The sequence below is a fragment of the Chiloscyllium plagiosum genome, unplaced genomic scaffold (genome assembly GCF_037043375.1).
Source record: "Chiloscyllium plagiosum isolate Xiang-an unplaced genomic scaffold, Cpla_swu_hap1 HiC_scaffold_8, whole genome shotgun sequence".
NCBI classification, from domain to species: domain Eukaryota; kingdom Metazoa; phylum Chordata; class Chondrichthyes; order Orectolobiformes; family Hemiscylliidae; genus Chiloscyllium; species Chiloscyllium plagiosum.
The window spans coordinates 96,558,863-96,579,401 of record NW_028270146.1 but is presented as its reverse complement, the minus strand read 5'-3'; the positions used below and the strand labels follow the sequence as shown (position 1 = coordinate 96,579,401).

At 61.7% G+C, this 20,539-nt stretch overlaps 1 protein-coding gene across 5 annotated transcripts in view; it reads left to right on the top strand.

Moving 5' to 3' along the window:
* LOC122554015 (metastasis-associated protein MTA1-like) overlaps window positions 1–20,539 on the top strand; it is a 171,821-nt gene that overhangs the window by 847 nt on the left and 150,435 nt on the right. The window lies entirely within an intron of this gene.

Genomic DNA, 20,539 nt, shown 5'->3' with positions numbered 1-20,539 from the left:
CACATCAACCCCACCCACCCCCACCCCCATCACATCAACCCCCACCATCACATCACCCAACCCCCACCCCATCACATCAACCCCCACCCCAACACCCACCCCATCATATCAACCCCCACCCCCATCCCATCGCATCAACCCCCACACCCACCCATCAAATCAACCCCCATACCACCCCCACCCCCATCACATCAACCCCCATCCACCCATCCCATCGCATCAACCCCACCCCCACCCATCACATCAACCCCCACGCCCATTCCACACCCATCACATCAATTCCAACCCCCACCCCCATCACATCACCCCCCCACCCCCACTACATCAACTCCCACCCCATCACGTCAAACCCCCACCCCCATCAACCCCCACCCCATCACATCAACCCCCACCCCCATCACCCCCCACCCCATCACGTCAACACCCACCCCCACCCCATCACAACAACCCCATCCCCACCCCCACCCCCACCCCCATTACATCACCCCCCACATCACCCCATCACATCAACCCCCACCCCCATCCCATCAACCCCCACCCCCACCCCACCCCATCAACCCCACCCCATCAACCCCCAGCCCATCACATCAACCCCCATCACATCAACCCCCACCCCCACCCCATCACATCAACCCCCACCCCCACCCCCATCACATCAACCCCCACCCCCATCACATCAACCCCAACCCCCACCCCCACCCCCATCACATCAACCCCCACCCCATCACATCAACCCCCACCCCCATCACCCCCCACCCCATCACATCAACCCCCACCCCCACCCCATCACAACAACCCCATCCCCACCCCCACCCCCATTACATCACCCCCCACATCACCCCATCACATCAACCCCCCACCCCCATCACATCAACCCCCACCCCCACCCCATCAACCCCCACCCGATCAACCCCCACCCCATCACATCAACCCCCACCCCATCACATCAACCCCCCACCCCACCCCACCCCCACCCCCATCACATCAACCCCCACCCCCATCACATCAACCCCCCCCCATCACATCAACCCCCCACCCCCCATCACATCACCCCCCACTCCCATCACATCAACCCCCACCCCGTCACATCAACCCCACCCCCACCCCATCGCATTAACCCCCACCCCCATCACATCAACCCCAACACCACCCCACCACATCAACCCCATCCCCACCCCTACCTCCATCACATCAACCCCATCCCCACCCCCACATCAAACCCCACCCTCACCCCCAGCTCCATCACATCAACCCCATCACCACCCCCATCACATCAACCCCCAACTTCCACCTCCATCACATCAACCCCAACACCACCCCACCCCCACCCCATCACATCAACCCCAACCACACCCCCATCTCCATCACATCACCCCCACCCCCACCCCCATCACATCAACCCCCCACCCCCATCACATCAACCACCCACCCCCCCATCACATCAACCCCCCACCCCCACCCCCAGCACATCAAACCCCCACCCCCCCATCACATCAACCCCCCACCCCCACCCCCATCACATCAACCCCCCACCCCCCCCATCACATCAACCCCCCACCCCCCATCACATCAACCCCCCACCCCCACCCCCATCACATCAACCCCCATCCACCCCCCCATCACATCAACCCCCCACCCCCATCACATCAACCCCCACCACCCCATCACATCACCCCCCCACCCCCACCCCCATCACATCAAGCCCCCACCCCCATCACATCAACCCCCACCCCCATCACATCAACCCCCCACCCCCATCACATCACCCCCCACCCCCACCCCTATCACATCAACCCCCCACCCCCATCACATCAACCCCCCACGCCCCCATCACATCACCCCCCACCCCCATCACATCAACCCCCCACCCCCATCACATCAACCCCCACCCCAGCACATCAACCCCCACCCCCATCACATCACCCCCCACCCCCATCACATCAACCCCCCACCCCCATCACATCAACCCCCACCCCCACCCATCACATCAACCCCCACCCCCATCACATCAACCCCCACCCCCCCATCACATCAACCCCCACTCCCACCCCCCCCCATCACATCAACCCCAACCCCCACCCCATCACATCAACCCCCCACCCCCATCACATCAACCCCCACTCCCACCCCCATCACATCAACCCCCACCCCCATCACATCAACCCCAACCCCCCCATCACATCAACCCCCACCCCCGCCCCCACCCCCATCACATCAACCCCCCACCCACATCACATCAACCCCCATCACATCAACCCCCCACCCCCATCACATCAACCCCCCACCCCCATCACATCAACACCCCACCCCCATCACATCAACCCCCCACTCCCACCCCCATCACATCAACCCCCACCCCCGCCCCCACCCCCATCACATCAACCCCCCACCCACATCACATCAACCCCCATCACATCAACCCCCCACCCCCATCACATCAACCCCCCACCCCCATCACATCAACACCCCACCCCCATCACATCAACCCCCACTCCCACCCCCATCACATCAACCCCCACCCCACCATCACATCAACCCCCACCCCACCATCACATCAACCCCCACCCCACCATCACATCAACCCCCACCCCCATCACATCAACCCCCACCCCCATCACATCAACCCCCACCCCCATCACATCAACCCCCCACCCCCATCACATCAACCCCCCACCCCCATCACATCAACCCCCACCCCCATCACATCAACCCCCCACCCCCATCATATCAACCCCCACCCCCATCATATCAACCCCTCACCCCATCATATCAACCCCCCACCCCCATCACATCAACCCCCACCCCCATCACATCAACCCCCACCCCCATCACATCAACCCCCACCCCCACCACATCAACCCCCCCATCACATCAACCCCCACCCCACCCCCATCACATCAACCCCCACCCCCACTCCCCCATCACATCAACCCCCACCCCCATCACATCAACCCCCACCCCATCACATCAACACCCCACTCCCATCACATCAACCCCCCACCCCCATCACATCAACCGCCCACCCCCATCACATCACCCCCCCATCACATCAACCCCCCCCACCACATCAACCCCCCCATCACATCAACCCCCACCCCACCCCCATCACATCAACCCCCACCCCCACCCCCCATCACATCAACCCCCACCCCCACCACATCAACCCCCCCATCACATCAACCCCCATCCCCATCACATCAAACCCCCATCACATCAACCCCCCCCACCACATCAACCCCCCCATCACATCAACCCCCACCCCCACCCCATCACTTCAACCCCCACCCCATCACATCAACCGCCCCCACCACATCAACCCCCCCATCACATCAACCCCCACCCCCACCCCCATCACATCAACCTCCACCCCCATCACATCAACCCCCACCCCATCACCCCCACCCCCACCCCCATCACATCACCCCCATCACAACCCCAACCCCCACCCCACCCCCATCACATCAGCCCCCACCCCCATCACATCAACCCCCACCCCCATCACATCAACCCCAACCCCCATCCCATCACATCCACCCCCATCACATCAACCCCCACCCCATCACATCAACCACCACCCCCACCCCATCACATCAACCCCATCCCCACCCCCACCCCATCACATCATCCCCAACCCCATGCCCACCCCCATCACATCAACCCCCACCCCCATCACATCAACCCCCATCCCCACCCCCATCACATCAACCACCACCCCCATCACATCAACCCCAACCCCCAACCCCATCACATCAACCCCCACACCAACCCCCATCACATCAACCCCCACCTCACCCCCATCACATCAACCCCCACCCCCATCACATCAACCCCAACCCCCACCCCACCCCCATCACATCAACCCCCACCCCCACCCCATCACATCAACCCCCACCCCCACCCCATCACATCAACCCCATCCTCATCACATCAACCCCCGCCCTCACCCCCATCAAATCAACCCCCACCCCACCCCATCACATCAACCCCCACCCCCATCATATCAACCCCCATCCCCACACCCATCACATCAACCACCACCCCCTTCAACTCCAACCCCCACCCCCATCACATCAACCCCCACACCAACCCCCATCACATCAACCCCCATCCACACCCCCATCACATCAACCCCCACCCCCATCACATCAACCCCAACCCCCATCCCGCCCCCACCCCCATCACATCAATTCCCACGCCTATCACATCACCCCCCACCCCCACCCCCATTACATCAACCCCCACCCCCATCACATCAACCCCCACCCCATCACATCAATCCCCACCCCCATCAACCACCACCCCCATCACATCAACCCCCACCCCCATCACCCCCACCCCATCACAACAATCCCATCCCCACCCCCACCCCCATTACATCAACCCCCACCCCATCAACCCCCACCCCATCAACCCCCACCCCATCACATCAACCCCCACCCCATCACATCAACTCCCACCCCCACCCCCATCACATCAACCCCATCCCCACCCCCATCACATCAACCCCAACCCCCAACCCCATCACATCAACCCCCACCCCCACCCCCCTCACATCAACCCCCACCCCCACACCCATCACATCAACCCCCACCCCACCCCCACCCCCATCACATCAACCCCCACTCCATCACATCAACCCCAACCCCCACCCCCATCACATCAACCCCCACCCCACGCAAACCCCATCACATCAACCCCCATCCCATCGCATCAACCCCCACACCCACCCCATCACATCAACCCCCATACCACCCCCACCCCCATCACATCAACCCCCACCCCATCCCATCGCATCAACCCCCACCCCCACCCCCACCCATCACATCAACCCCCACGCCCATTTCCACCCCATCACATCAATCCCAACCCCCACCCCATCAACCACCACCCCCATCACATCAACCCCCACCCCCATCACCCCCACCCCATCACAACAATCCCATCCCCACCCCCACCCCCATTACATCAACCCCCACCCCATCAACCCCCACCCCCACCCCATCACATCAACCCCCACCCCATCACATCAACTCCCACCCCCACCCCCATCACATCAACCCCATCCCCACCCCCATCACATCAACCCCAACCCCCAACCCCATCACATCAACCCCCACCCCCACCCCCCTCACATCAACCCACACCCCCACACCCATCACATCAACCCCCACCCCACCCCCACCCCCATCACATCAACCCCCACCATCACATCAACCCCAACCCCCACCCCCATCACATCAACCCCCACCCCACACCCACCCCATCATATCAACCCCCACCCCCATCCCATCGCATCAACCCCCACACCCACCCCATCACATCAACCCCCATACCACCCCCACCCCCATCACATCAACCCCCATCCCCCATCCCATCGCATCAACCCCCACCCCCACCCATCACATCAACCCCCACGCCCATTCCCACCCCATCACATCAATCCCAACCCCCACCCCCATCACATCACCCCCCACCCCCACTACATCAACTCCCACCCCATCACGTCAACCCCCACCCCCATCAACCCCCACCCCATCACATCAACCCCCACCCCCATCACCCCCCACCCCATCACGTCAACACCCACCCCCACCCCATCACAACAACCCCATCCCCACCCCCACCCCCACCCCCATTACATCACCCCCCACATCACCCCATCACATCAACCCCCACCCCCATCCCATCAACCCCCACCCCCACCCCACCCCATCAACCCCCACCCCATCAACCCCCAGCCCATCACATCAACCCCCATCACATCAACCCCCACCCCCACCCCATCACATCAACCCCCACCCCCATCACATCAACCCCCACCCCCATCACATCAACCCCAACCCCCACCCCCACCCCCATCACATCAACCCCCACCCCATCACATCAACCCCCACCCCCATCACCCCCCACCCCATCACATCAACCCCCACCCCCACCCCATCACAACAACCCCATCCCCACCCCCACCCCCATTACATCACCCCCCACATCACCCCATCACATCAAACCCCACCCCCATCACATCAACCCCCACCCCACCCCATCAACCCCCACCCGATCAACCCCCACCCCATCACATCAACCCCCACCCCATCACATCAACCCCCCACCCCATCCCCACCCCCACCCCATCACATCAACCCCCACCCCACCCCCATCACATCAACCCCCACCCCCCTCACATCAAACCCAACCCCCATCCCCATCACATCAACCCTTACCCCACCCCCACCCTATCACATCAACACCCACCCCCATCACAACAACCCCCACCCCGTCACATCAACCCCCACCCCCACCCCATCGCATTAACCCCCACCCCCATCACATCAACCCCAACACCACCCCACCACATCAACCCCATCCCCACCCCTACCTCCATCACATCAACCCCATCCCCACCCCCACATCAAACCCCACCCTCACCCCCAGCTCCATCACATCAACCCCATCCCCACCCCCACATCAAACCCCACCCTCACCCCCAGCTCCATCACATCAACCCCATCACCACCCCCATCACATCAACCCCCACTTCCACCTCCATCACATCAACCCCAACACCACCCCCACCCCCACCCCATCACATCAACCCCAACCACACCCCCATCTCCATCACATCAACCCCCACCCCCACCACCACCCCCACCCCATCACATCAACCCCAACCCCCACCCCATCACATCAACCCCATCCTCACACATCAACCCCCGCCCTCACCCCCATCAAATCAACCCCCACCCCACCCCATCACATCAACCCCCATCCCCACACCCATCACATCAACCACCACCCCCTTCAACTCCAACCCCCACCCCCATCACATCAACCCCCACACCAACCCCCATCACATCAACCCCCATCCACACCCCCATCACATCAACCCCCACCCCCATCACATCAACCCCAACCCCCATCCCGCCCCCACCCCCATCACATCAATTCCCACGCCTATCACATCACCCCCCCACCCCCACCCCCACCCCCATTACATCAACCCCCACCCCCATCACATCAACCCCCACCCCATCACATCAATCCCCACCCCCATCAACCACCACCCCCATCACATCAACCCCCACCCCCATCACCCCCACCCCATCACAACAATCCCACCCCCACCCCCACCCCCATTACATCAACCCCCACCCCATCAACCCCCACCCCATCAACCCCCACCCCATCACATCAACCCCCACCCCATCACATCAACTCCCACCCCCACCCCCCTCACATCAACCCCCACCCCCACACCCATCACATCAACCCCCACCCCACCCCCACCCCCATCACATCAACCCCCACTCCATCACATCAACCCCAACCCCCACCCCCATCACATCAATCACATCAACCCCCACCCCACACAAACCCCATCACATCAACCCCCACCCCCATCCCATCGCATCAACCCCCACACCCACCCCATCACATCAACCCCCATACCACCCCCATCCCCATCACATCAACCCCCACCCCCATCCCATCGCATCAACCCCCACCCCCACCCCCACCCATCACATCAACCCCCACGCCCATTTCCACCCCATCACATCAATCCCAACCCCCACCCCATTAACCCCCACCCCCATCACATCAACCCCCACCCCCATCACCCCCACCCCATCACAACAATCCCATCCCCACCCCCACCCCCATTACATCAACCCCCACCCCATCAACCCCCACCCCCACCCCATCACATCAACCCCCACCCCATCACATCAACTCCCACCCCCACCCCTATCACATCAACCCCATCCCCACCCCCATCACATCAACCCCAACCCCCAACCCCATCACATCAACCCCCACCCCCACCCCCCTCACATCAACCCACACCCCCACACCCATCACATCAACCCCCACCCCACCCCCACCCCCATCACATCAACCCCCACCATCACATCAACCCCAACCCCCACCCCCATCACATCAACCCCCACCCCACACCCACCCCATCATATCAACCCCCACCCCCATCCCATCGCATCAACCCCCACACCCACCCCATCACATCAACCCCCATACCACCCCCACCCCCATCACATCAACCCCCATCCCCCATCCCATCGCATCAACCCCCACCCCCACCCATCACATCAACCCCCACGCCCATTCCCACCCCATCACATCAATCCCAACCCCCACCCCCATCACATCACCCCCCACCCCCACTACATCAACTCCCACCCCATCACGTCAACCCCCACCCCCATCAACCCCCACCCCATCACATCAACCCCCACCCCCATCACCCCCCACCCCATCACGTCAACACCCACCCCCACCCCATCACAACAACCCCATCCCCACCCCCACCCCCATTACATCACCCCCCACATCACCCCATCACATCAACCCCCACCCCCATCCCATCAACCCCCACCCCCACCCCACCCCATCAACCCCCACCCCATCAACCCCCAGCCCATCACATCAACCCCCATCACATCAACCCCCACCCCCACCCCATCACATCAACCCCCACCCCCACCCCCATCACATCAACCCCCACCCCCATCACATCAACCCCAACCCCCACCCCCACCCCCATCACATCAACCCCCACCCCATCACATCAACCCCCACCCCCATCACCCCCCACCCCATCACATCAACCCCCACCCCCACCCCATCACAACAACCCCATCCCCACCCCCACCCCCATTACATCACCCCCCACATCACCCCATCACATCAACCCCCACCCCCATCACATCAACCCCCACCCCACCCCATCAACCCCCACCCGATCAACCCCCACCCCATCACATCAACCCCCCACCCCATCCCCACCCCCACCCCATCACATCAACCCCCACCCCACCCCCATCACATCAACCCCCACCCCCCTCACATCAAACCCAACCCCCATCCCCATCACATCAACCCTTACCCCACCCCCACCCTATCACATCAACACCCACCCCCATCACAACAACCCCCACCCCGTCACATCAACCCCCACCCCCACCCCATTGCATTAACCCCCACCCCCATCACATCAACCCCGACACCACCCCACCACATCAACCCCATCCCCACCCCTACCTCCATCACATCAACCCCACCCCCACATCAAACCCCACCCTCACCCCCAGCTCCATCACATCAACCCCATCACCACCCCCATCACATCAACCCCCACTTCCACCTCCATCACATCAACCCCAACACCACCCCCACCCCCACCCCATCACATCAACCCCAACCACACCCCCATCTCCATCACATCAACCCCCACCCCCACCACCACCCCCACCCCATCACATCAACCCCAACCCCCACCCCATCACATCAACCCCAACCCCCACCCCCACCCCATCACATCAACCTCCAACCCATCCCATCAAATCAATCCCCACCCCCATCACATCAACCCCCACCCCCATCACATCAACACCCAAACCCACGCCCATCATATCAAGCCCCACCCCCATCACATCAACCCGCACCCCTACCCCCATCACATCAACCTCTACCCCCATCACATCAACCCACCCCCCCACCCCATCACATCAACCCCCACCCCCATCACATCAACCCCCACCCCCATCACATCACATCAACACCACCCTCAACCCATCACATCAACCCGAAAACCACCCCCACCCCCACCCATCACATCAACGCCACCCTCACCCTCATCACATCAACCCCAACACCACCCCCACCCCCAACCCCATCACATCAACCCCAACACCACCCCCACACCATCATATCAACCCCACCCCCACCCCATCAACCCCACCCCTGCCCCCATCACATCAACCCCAACACCACCCCCACCCCCTTACATCAAGCCCAACAATACCATCACCCCCACCCCATCACATCAACCCCATCACATCAACACCACCCCCCACCCCTACACATATCACATCAACACTACCGCCACCCCCACCCCATCACATCAACCCCAACACCACCCATACCCCCACACCATCACATCAACACCACCCCCACCACCACACCATCACATAAACACCAACACCACCCCCACCACCACACCCACCACAACAACCCCAACACCACCCGCACCCCCACCCCACCACATCAACCCCAACATCACATCAACCCCAACACCACCCCCACCCCATCACATCAACCCAACACCACCCCCACCCCATCACATCAACCCCAACACCAACCCCACCCCACCCCCATCACATCAACACCACCCCCCACCCCCACACCATCACATCAACACTACCGCCACCCCCACCCCCATCACATCAACCCCAACACCACCCATACCCCCACACCATCACATCAACACCACCCCCCACCCCCACACCATCACATAAACACCAACACCACCCCCACCACCACATCCACCACATCAACCCCAACACCACCCGCACCCCCACACCATCACATCAACACCATCCCCCACCCCCACACCATCACATAAACACCAACACCACTCCCACCCCCACCCCCACCCCATCAAATCGACCCCAACATCACCCCCTCCCCCACCCCATCACATCAACCCCAACACCACCCTACCCTCAACCCCATCACATCAACCCCAACATCACCCCCACCCCATCACATCAACCCCGAACCCCACCCCCACCCCCATCACATCAAGCCCCACCCCCATCACATCAACCACCACCCCCACCCCATCAACCCCACCCCATCACATCAACCCCAACACCAACACCAGCCCCACCCCATCGCATCAACCCCATCACATCAAACCCAGCCCCACCCCCATCACATCACCAACACCACCCCCACCCCCATTACATCAACCCCAACACCACCCCCACCACCACCCCCACCACAACAACTCCAACATCATCCCCAGCCCCACACCCACCCCACCACATCAACCCCAACACCACCTCTCACCCCCACCCCCATCACAACAACCCCAACACCACCCTCACCCCATCACATCAACCCCAACACCACCCCCACCCCCATCACATCAACCCCAACACCACCCATACCCCCACACCATCACATCAACACCACCCCCCACCCGCACACCATCACATCAACCCCATCAACACCTTCACCCCCACACCATCACATCAACACCACACCCCAGCCCCACACCATCACATAAACACCAACACCACCCCCATCCCCACCCCATCAAATCAACCCCAACACCACCCCCATCCCCACCCCCATCCCCACCCCATCACATCAACCCCAACACCACCCCCACCCTCACCCCCATCACATCAACCCCAACACTACCCCCACCCCCACCCCCACCCCATCACATCAAACCCAACACCCCCCCACCCCCACCCCCAACCCATCACATCGACCCCAACACCACCCCCACCCCACCCCCATCACATCAACCCCAACACCACCCTCACCCCCACCCCATCACATCAACCCCAACACCACCACGACCCCAACCCCATCACATCAACCCCACCCACTCCCCCATCACATCAACCCCAACACCACCCCCACCACCACCCCCACCACAACAACCCCAACACCACCCCCACACCCACTACCACCCCACCACATCAACCCCAACACCACCCCTCACCCCCACCCCCATCACATCAACCCCAACACCACCCGCACCCAATCACATCAACCCCAACACCACCCACACCCCCATCACATCAACCCCAACACCAACCCCACCCCCATCACATCAACCCCAACACCACCCGCACCCAATCACATCAACCCCAACACCACCCACACCCCCATCACATCAACCCCAACCCCACCCCACCCCCATCACATCAACACCACCCCCACCCCCACATCATCACATCAACATTACCGCCACCCCCACGCCATCACATCAACCCCATCACATCAACCCCAACACCACCCCCACCACAACAACCCCAACAACACCCCCACATCCACCCCCACCCCACCACATCAACCCCAACACCACCCCCACCCCATCACATCAACCCCAACACCACCCCCATCACATCAACCCCAACACCACCCCCACCCCATCACATCAACCCCAACACCACCCCCATCACATCAACCCCAACACCAACCCCACCCCACCCCCATCACATCAACACCACCCCCCACCCCCACTCCATCACATCAACACTACCACCACCCCCACCCCATCACATCAACCCCATCACATCAACCCCAACCCCACCCCCATCACATCAACCCCAACACAACCCCCAACACCACCCCCCACAACAACCCCAACACCACCCCCATACCCACCCCCAACCCACCACATCAACCCCAACACCACCCCTCACCCCCACTCCCATCACATCAACCCCAACACCATCCCCACCCCCATCACATGAATCCCAACACCAACCCCACCCCACCCCCATCACATCAACACCACCCCCCACCCACACACCATCACATCAACACTACCGCCACCCCCACCTCATCACATCAACCCCAACACCACCCGCACCCCCACACCATCACATCAACACCACCCCCCACCCCACCCCATCACATCAACCCCACCCCCACCCCATCACATCAACCCCACCCCCACCCACATCACATCAACCCCAACACCACCCCCACCCTCACCCCCACCCTCACCCCCATCACCACCCCCACCCCCACCCTCACCCCCATCACATCAACCCCGAACCCCACCCCCATCCCCACCCCCATCACATCAACCCTCACCCCCATCACATCAACCCTCACCCCATCACATCAACCCCCACCCCCATCACATCAACCCACACCCCCATCACATCAACCCCCACTCCAATCACATCAACCCCAACACCACCCCATCCCATCACATCAACCCCACCCCCACCCCATCACATCAATCCCAACACCACCCTCACCCCCACCCCATCACATCAACCCCATTCCCACGCCCATCCCCATCACATCAACCCCCGCCCTCACCCCTTCACATCAACCCCCGCCCTCACCCCCATCACATCAACCCCCACCCCCATCACATCAACCCCCACCCCCATCACATCAACCCCAACCCCCAACCCCATCACATCAACCCCCACCCCCACCCCCACGCCCATCACATCAACCCCCACACCAACCCGCATCACATCAACCACCACCACCATCACATCAACCCCAACCCCCACCCCGCCCCACCCCCATCACATCAACCCCCACCCCCATCACATCACCCCCCACCCCCACCCCCACCCCCATTACATCAACCCCCACCCCCACCCCATCACATCAACCCCCACCCCCATCAACCACCACCCCTATCACATCAACCCCCACCCCCATCACCCCCACCCTATCACAACAACCCCATCCCCACCCCTACCCCCATTACATCACCCTCCACCCCACCCCATCACATCAACCCCCACCCCCATCACATCAACCCCTACCCCATCAACCCCCACACCATCAACCCCATCACATCAACCCCATCCCCACCCTCATCACATCAAACCCCACCCCCACACCCATCACATCAATCCCATCCCCACCCCCATCACATCAACCCCAACCCCATCACCATCAACACTACCGCCACCCCCACACCCATCACATCAAACCCCACCCCACCCCCACCCCATCACATCAACCCCAACACCACCACGACCCCAACCCCATCACATCAACCCCACCCACACCCCCGTCACATCAACCCCAACACCACCCCCACCACCACCCCCACCACAACAACCCCAACACCACCCCCACACCCACTACCACCCCACCACATCAACCCCAACAACACCCCTCACCCCCAACCCCATCACATCAACCTCAACACCACCCGCACCCAATCACAAGAACCCCAACACCACCCCCACCCCCATCACATCAACCCCAACACCAACCCCACCCCACCCCCATCACATCAACACCACCCCCCACCCCCACATCATCACATCAACATTACCGCCACCCCCACGCCATCACATCAACCCCATCACATCAACCCCAACACCACCCCCACCACAACAACCCCAACAACACCCCCACACCCACCCCCACCCCACCACATCAACCCCAACACCACCCCTCACCCCCACCCCCATCACATCAACCCCAACACCACCCCCACCCCATCACATCAACACTACCGCCACCCCCACCCCATCACATCAACCCCATCACATCAACCCCAACCCCAACCCACCACATCAACCCCAACACCACCCCTCACCCCCACCCCCATCACATCAACCCCAACACCACCCCCACCCCATCACATCAACACTACCGCCACCCCCACCCCATCACATCAACCCCATCACATCAACCCCAACCCCAACCCATCACATCAACCCCAACACCACCCCCATCACATCAACCCCAACACCAACCCCACCCCACCCCCATCACATCAACACCACCCCCCACCCCCACTCCATCACATCAACACTACCGCCACCCCCACCCCATCACATCAACCCCATCACATCAACCCCAACCCCACCCCCATCACATCAACCCCATCACATCAACCCCAACCCCACCCCCATCACATCAACCCCAACCCCACCCCCATCACATCAACCCCAACCCCACCCCCATCACATCAACCCCAACACCACCCCCAACACCACCCCCCCACAACAACCCCAACACCACCCCCACAACCACCCCCAACCCACCACATCAACCCCAACACCACCCCTCACCCCCACTCCCATCACATCAACCCCAACACCACCCCCACCCCATTACATCAACCCCAACACCACCCCCACCCCCATCACATGAATCCCAACACCAACCCCACCCCACCCCCATCACATCAACACCACCCACCACCCACACACCATCACATCAACACTACCGCCACCCCCACCTCATCACATCAACCCCAACACCACCCCCACCCCATTACATCAACCCCAACACCACCCCCACCCCCATCACATGAATCCCAACACCAACCCCACCCCATCCCCATCACATCAACACCACCCCCACCCCCACACCATCACATCAACACCACCCGCACCCCCACTCCATCACATCAACACCAGCCCCCACCCCACCCCATCACATCAACCCCAACACCACCCCCACCCCATTACATCAACCCCAACACCACCCCCACCCCCATCACATGAATCCCAACACCAACCCCACCCCACCCCCATCACATCAACACCACCCACCACCCACACACCATCACATCAACACTACCGCCACCCCCACCTCATCACATCAACCCCAACACCACCCCCACCCCATTACATCAACCCCAACACCACCCCCACCCCCATCACATGAATCCCAACACCAACCCCACCCCATCCCCATCACATCAACACCACCCCCACCCCCACACCATCACATCAACACCACCCGCACCCCCACCCCATCACATCAACACCACCCCCAACCCCACCCCATCACATCAACCCCACCCCCACCCACATCACATCAACCCCAACACCACCCCCTCCCTCACCCCCATCACATCAACCCCCACCCCCACCCCATCACATCAACCCCCACCCCCATCACATCAACCACCGCCCCCATCACATCAACCCCAACCCCCAACCGCATCACATCAACCACCACCACCATCACATCAACCCCAACCCCCACCCCGCCCCCACCCCCATCACATCAACCCCCACCCCCACCCCATCACATCAACCCCGACCCCATCACCTCAACCCCCACCCCCATCAACCACCCACCCTATCACAACAACCCCATCCCCACCCCTACCCCCATTACATCACCCTCCACCCCACCCCATCCAATCAACCCCCACCCCCATCACATCAACCCCTACCCCATCAACCCCCACACCATCAACCCCCACCCCCACCCCATCACATCAACCCCCACCCCCACCCTCATCACATCAAACCCCACCCCCACACCCATCACATCAATCCCATCCCCACCCCCATCACATCAACCACCACCCCCATCACATCAACCCAAACCCCATCACATCAACCCCCACCCCCACACCCATCACATCAACACCCACCCCATCACATCAACCCCAACCCCACCCCCACCCCCATCACATCAACCCCAACACCACCCCCACCCCCATCACATCAACCCCAACACCACCCCCACCCCCATCACATCAACCCCAACACCACCCCCACCCCCATCACATCAACCCCAACACCACCCTCAACCCATCACATCCACCCCAACACCACCCCCATCCCCAACCCCACCACATCAATCCCAACACCACCCCCACCCCCACCACATCAACCTCAACACCAACCCCACTCCCACCACATCAACCCCAACACCACCCCCACCCCTATCACATCAACCCCAACGCCACCACCACCCCCATCCCCATCACCTCAACCCCAACACCACCCCCACCCCCACCCCCACCCCCTCCCCATCATATCAACACCACTCCCACCCACACCCCCATCACAACCCCAACAAGACCCCCACCCCCATCACATCAACCCCAACACCACCCCCAACCCCACTCCATCACATCAGCCCCAACACCACCCCCACCCCCACCCCATCACATCAACCCCAACACCACACCCACCCCACCCCCATATCAACCCCAACACCACCCCCACCCCACCCCCATATCAACTCCAACACCACCCCCACCGCACCCCCACCGCACCCCCACATCAACCCCAACACCACCCCCACCCCACCCCCATATCAACCCCAACACCACCCCCACCCCATCCTCATCACATCAACACCAACCCCCACCCCCACACCATCACATCAACACCACCCCCACCCCATCACATCACCCTCAACACCACCCCCACACCATCACATCAACACCACCACCCACCCCCATCCCATCACATAAACACCAACACCACCCCCACCCCATCACATCAACCCCAACACCACCCCCACCCTCATCACATCAACCCCCACCCCATCACATCAACCCCCAACCCCACCCCCACACCATCACATCAACATCAACCCCACCCCAACCCCATCACATCAACCCCCACCCCAACCCCACCCCATCACATCAACTCCCAGCCCCACCCCCATCACACCAACCCCAACCCCATCACATCAACCCCAACACCACACTCACCCCCATCACATCAACCCCAACACCACCCCCATCACACCAACACCATCCCCACCCCCACCCCTATCACATCAACCCCAATGCCACCACCACCCCCATCCCCATCACATCAACCCCACCCCCACAGCCATCACATCAACCCCAACACCACCCCATCACATCAACCCCACCCCTGCCCCATCACATCAACCCCAACACCACCCCCACCCCCTCCCCATCACATCAACACCACCCCCACCCACACCCCCATCACAACCCCAACAAGACCCCCACCCCCATCACATCAGCCCCAACACCACCCCCACCTCATCACATCAACCCCAACACCACACTCACCCCCATCACATCAACCCCAACACCACCCCCATTACACCAACCCCAACGCCATCCCCCACCCCCACCCCTATCACATCAACCCCAACGCCACCACCACCCCCATCCCCATCACATCAACCCCAACACCACCCCCACCCCCTCCCCATCACATCAACACCACTCCCACCCACACCCCCATCACAACCCCAACAAGTCCCCCACCCCCATCACATCAACCCCAACGCCACCACCACCCCCATCCCCATCACATCAACCCCAACACCAACCCCACCCCCACCCCCTCCCCATCACATCAACACCACTCCCACCCACACCCCCATCACAACCCCAACAAGTCCCCCACCCCCATCATATCAACCCCAACACCACCCCCACCCCACCCCCACATCAACCCCAACACCACCCCCACCCCCATCACATCAACCCCAACGCCACCCCCACCCCCATCACATCAACCCCAACGCCACCCCCACCCCCATCACATCAACCCCAACACCACCCCCACCCCCATCACATCAACCCCAACGCCACCCCTACCCCCATCACATCAACCCCAACACCACCCCCACCCCCATCACATCAACCCCAACACCACCTCCACCCCCATCACATCAACCCCAACACCACACCCACCCCCACCCCCATCACATCAACCCCAACACCACCCCCACCCCCACCCTCATCACATCAACCCTAACACCACCCCCACCCCCACCCCCATTACATCAACCCCAACACCACCCCCACCCCCACCGCCATCACATCAACCCCAACACCACCCCCTCCGCCATCACATCAACCGCAACACCACCCCCACCCCCACTACCATTACATGAACCCCAACACCACCCCCACCCCCATCACATCAACCCCAACACCACCCCCACCCCCACACCATCACATCAACACCACCCCCACCCCATCACATCACCCTCAACACCACCCCCACACCATCACATCAACACCACCACCCATCCCCACCCCATCACATAAACACCAACACCACCCCCACCCCATCACATCAACCCCAACACCACCCTCACCCTCATCACATCAACCCCCACCCCATCACATCAACCCCAACCCCACCCCCACACCATCACATCAACATCAACCCCACCCCAACCCCATCACATCAACCCCCACCCCAACCCCACCCCATCACATCAACTCCCAGCCCCACCTCATCACATCAACCCCAACACCACACTCACCCCCATCACATCAACCCCAACACCATCCCCATTACACCAACCCCAACGCCACCCCCACCCCCACCCCTATCACTTCAACCCCAATGCCACCACCACCCCCATCCCCATCACATCAACCCCAACACCAACCCCACCCCCACCCCCTCCCCATCACATCAACACCACTCCCACCCACACCCCCATCACAACCCCAACAAGTCCCCCACCCCCATCACATCAACCCCAACACCACCCCCACCCCCACTCCATCACATCAGCCCCACCCCCACCCCATCACATCAACCCCAACACCACCCCCACTCCACCCCCATATCAACCCCAACACCACCCCCACCCCACCCCCACATCAACCCCAACACCACCCCCACCCCCATCACATCAACCCCAACACCACCCCATCACATCAACCCCAACACCACCCCCACCCCCATCACATCAACCCCAACGCCACCCCCACCCCCATCACATCAACCCCAACGCCACCTCCACCCCCATCACATCAACCCCAACGCCACCTCCACCCCCATCACATCAACCCCAACACCACTTCCAACCCCATCACATCAACATCGACACCACCCCCAACCCCATCACATCAACCCCAACACCACACCCACCCCCACCCCCATCACATCAACCCCAACACCACCCCCACCCCCACCCTCATCACATCAACCCTAACACCACCCCCACCCCCACCCCCATTACATCAACCCCAACACCACCCCACCCCCACCGCCATCACATCAACCCCAACACCACCCCCACCCCCACCGCCATCACATCAACCCCAACACCACCCTCACCCCCACTACCATTACATGAACCCCAACACCACCCCCACCCCCACCCCCATCACATCAATCCCAACACCACCCCCACCCCCATCACATCAACCCCAACACCACCCCCACCCCAACCCCCACCCCCATCACATCAACCCCAACACCACCCCTCTCCCCATCACATCAATCCTAACACCATCCCCCTCCCCATCACATCAACCCCAACACCACCCCCACCCCCACCACATCAACCCCAACACCACCCCCACCCAATCACATCAACCCCCATCCCCACCTCCACCCCCATCACACCAACACCCACCCCACCCCATCACATCAACCCCACCCCCATTACATCAATCCCCACTCCCACCCCCATTACATCAACCCCCACTCCCACCCCAATCACATCAATCCCCACCCCCATCACATCATCCCCCACCCCCACCCCATCACATCAACCCCAACCCCCACCTCATCACATTAACCTTCAACCCCACCCCATCACATCAACCCCAACACCACCCCCCTCCCCATCACATCCACCTCTCCCCTGAACCCCACTCCCCATCAATTCAACTCCATCCCTCCCCATCACCACCTTCCTCTTTCCCCATCAGATCCCACCCACGTCCATCCCACTACCATATCCTCACTCCCAATCCCATCACATCCCCCTCCCCCATCACTTCCCCCCATTATTCCCTCATCACTTCCCCCCCCCCATTATTCCCCCCATCTCCCTGCTCACCACGACCCCCAAATCCCTCCCCCATCACTGTCCCCCATCCCCCAACCCCACCCCATCAGTCTCCCCCATCCCTTTGCTCAATTGCTTGTCCCCATCGCTCTTCCCATTACTCCTTCCATCTCTTGCCCCATCACTTCCCCCCATCACTCCCACTGCTCATCACTACACCCCATCACTTCCCCCCATCCCCCCCAGCGGTTTCCCATTACTTCCCCCCCATCAATCACCCTGCTCATCAATTCCCCCCCATCTCTCCCCCAAACTCTCCCCCAACTCTCCCACATCCCACCCCAACTGTCCCCCATCTCTCTCTCTCATTTCACTTCCCCCCTTCACTTCCACCTCCCCCCTTCACTTCCACCTCCCCCCTTCACTTCCACCTCCCCCCTTCACTTCCACCTCCCCCCTTCACTTCCACCTCCCCCCTTCACTTCCACCTCCCCCCTTCACTTCCACCTCC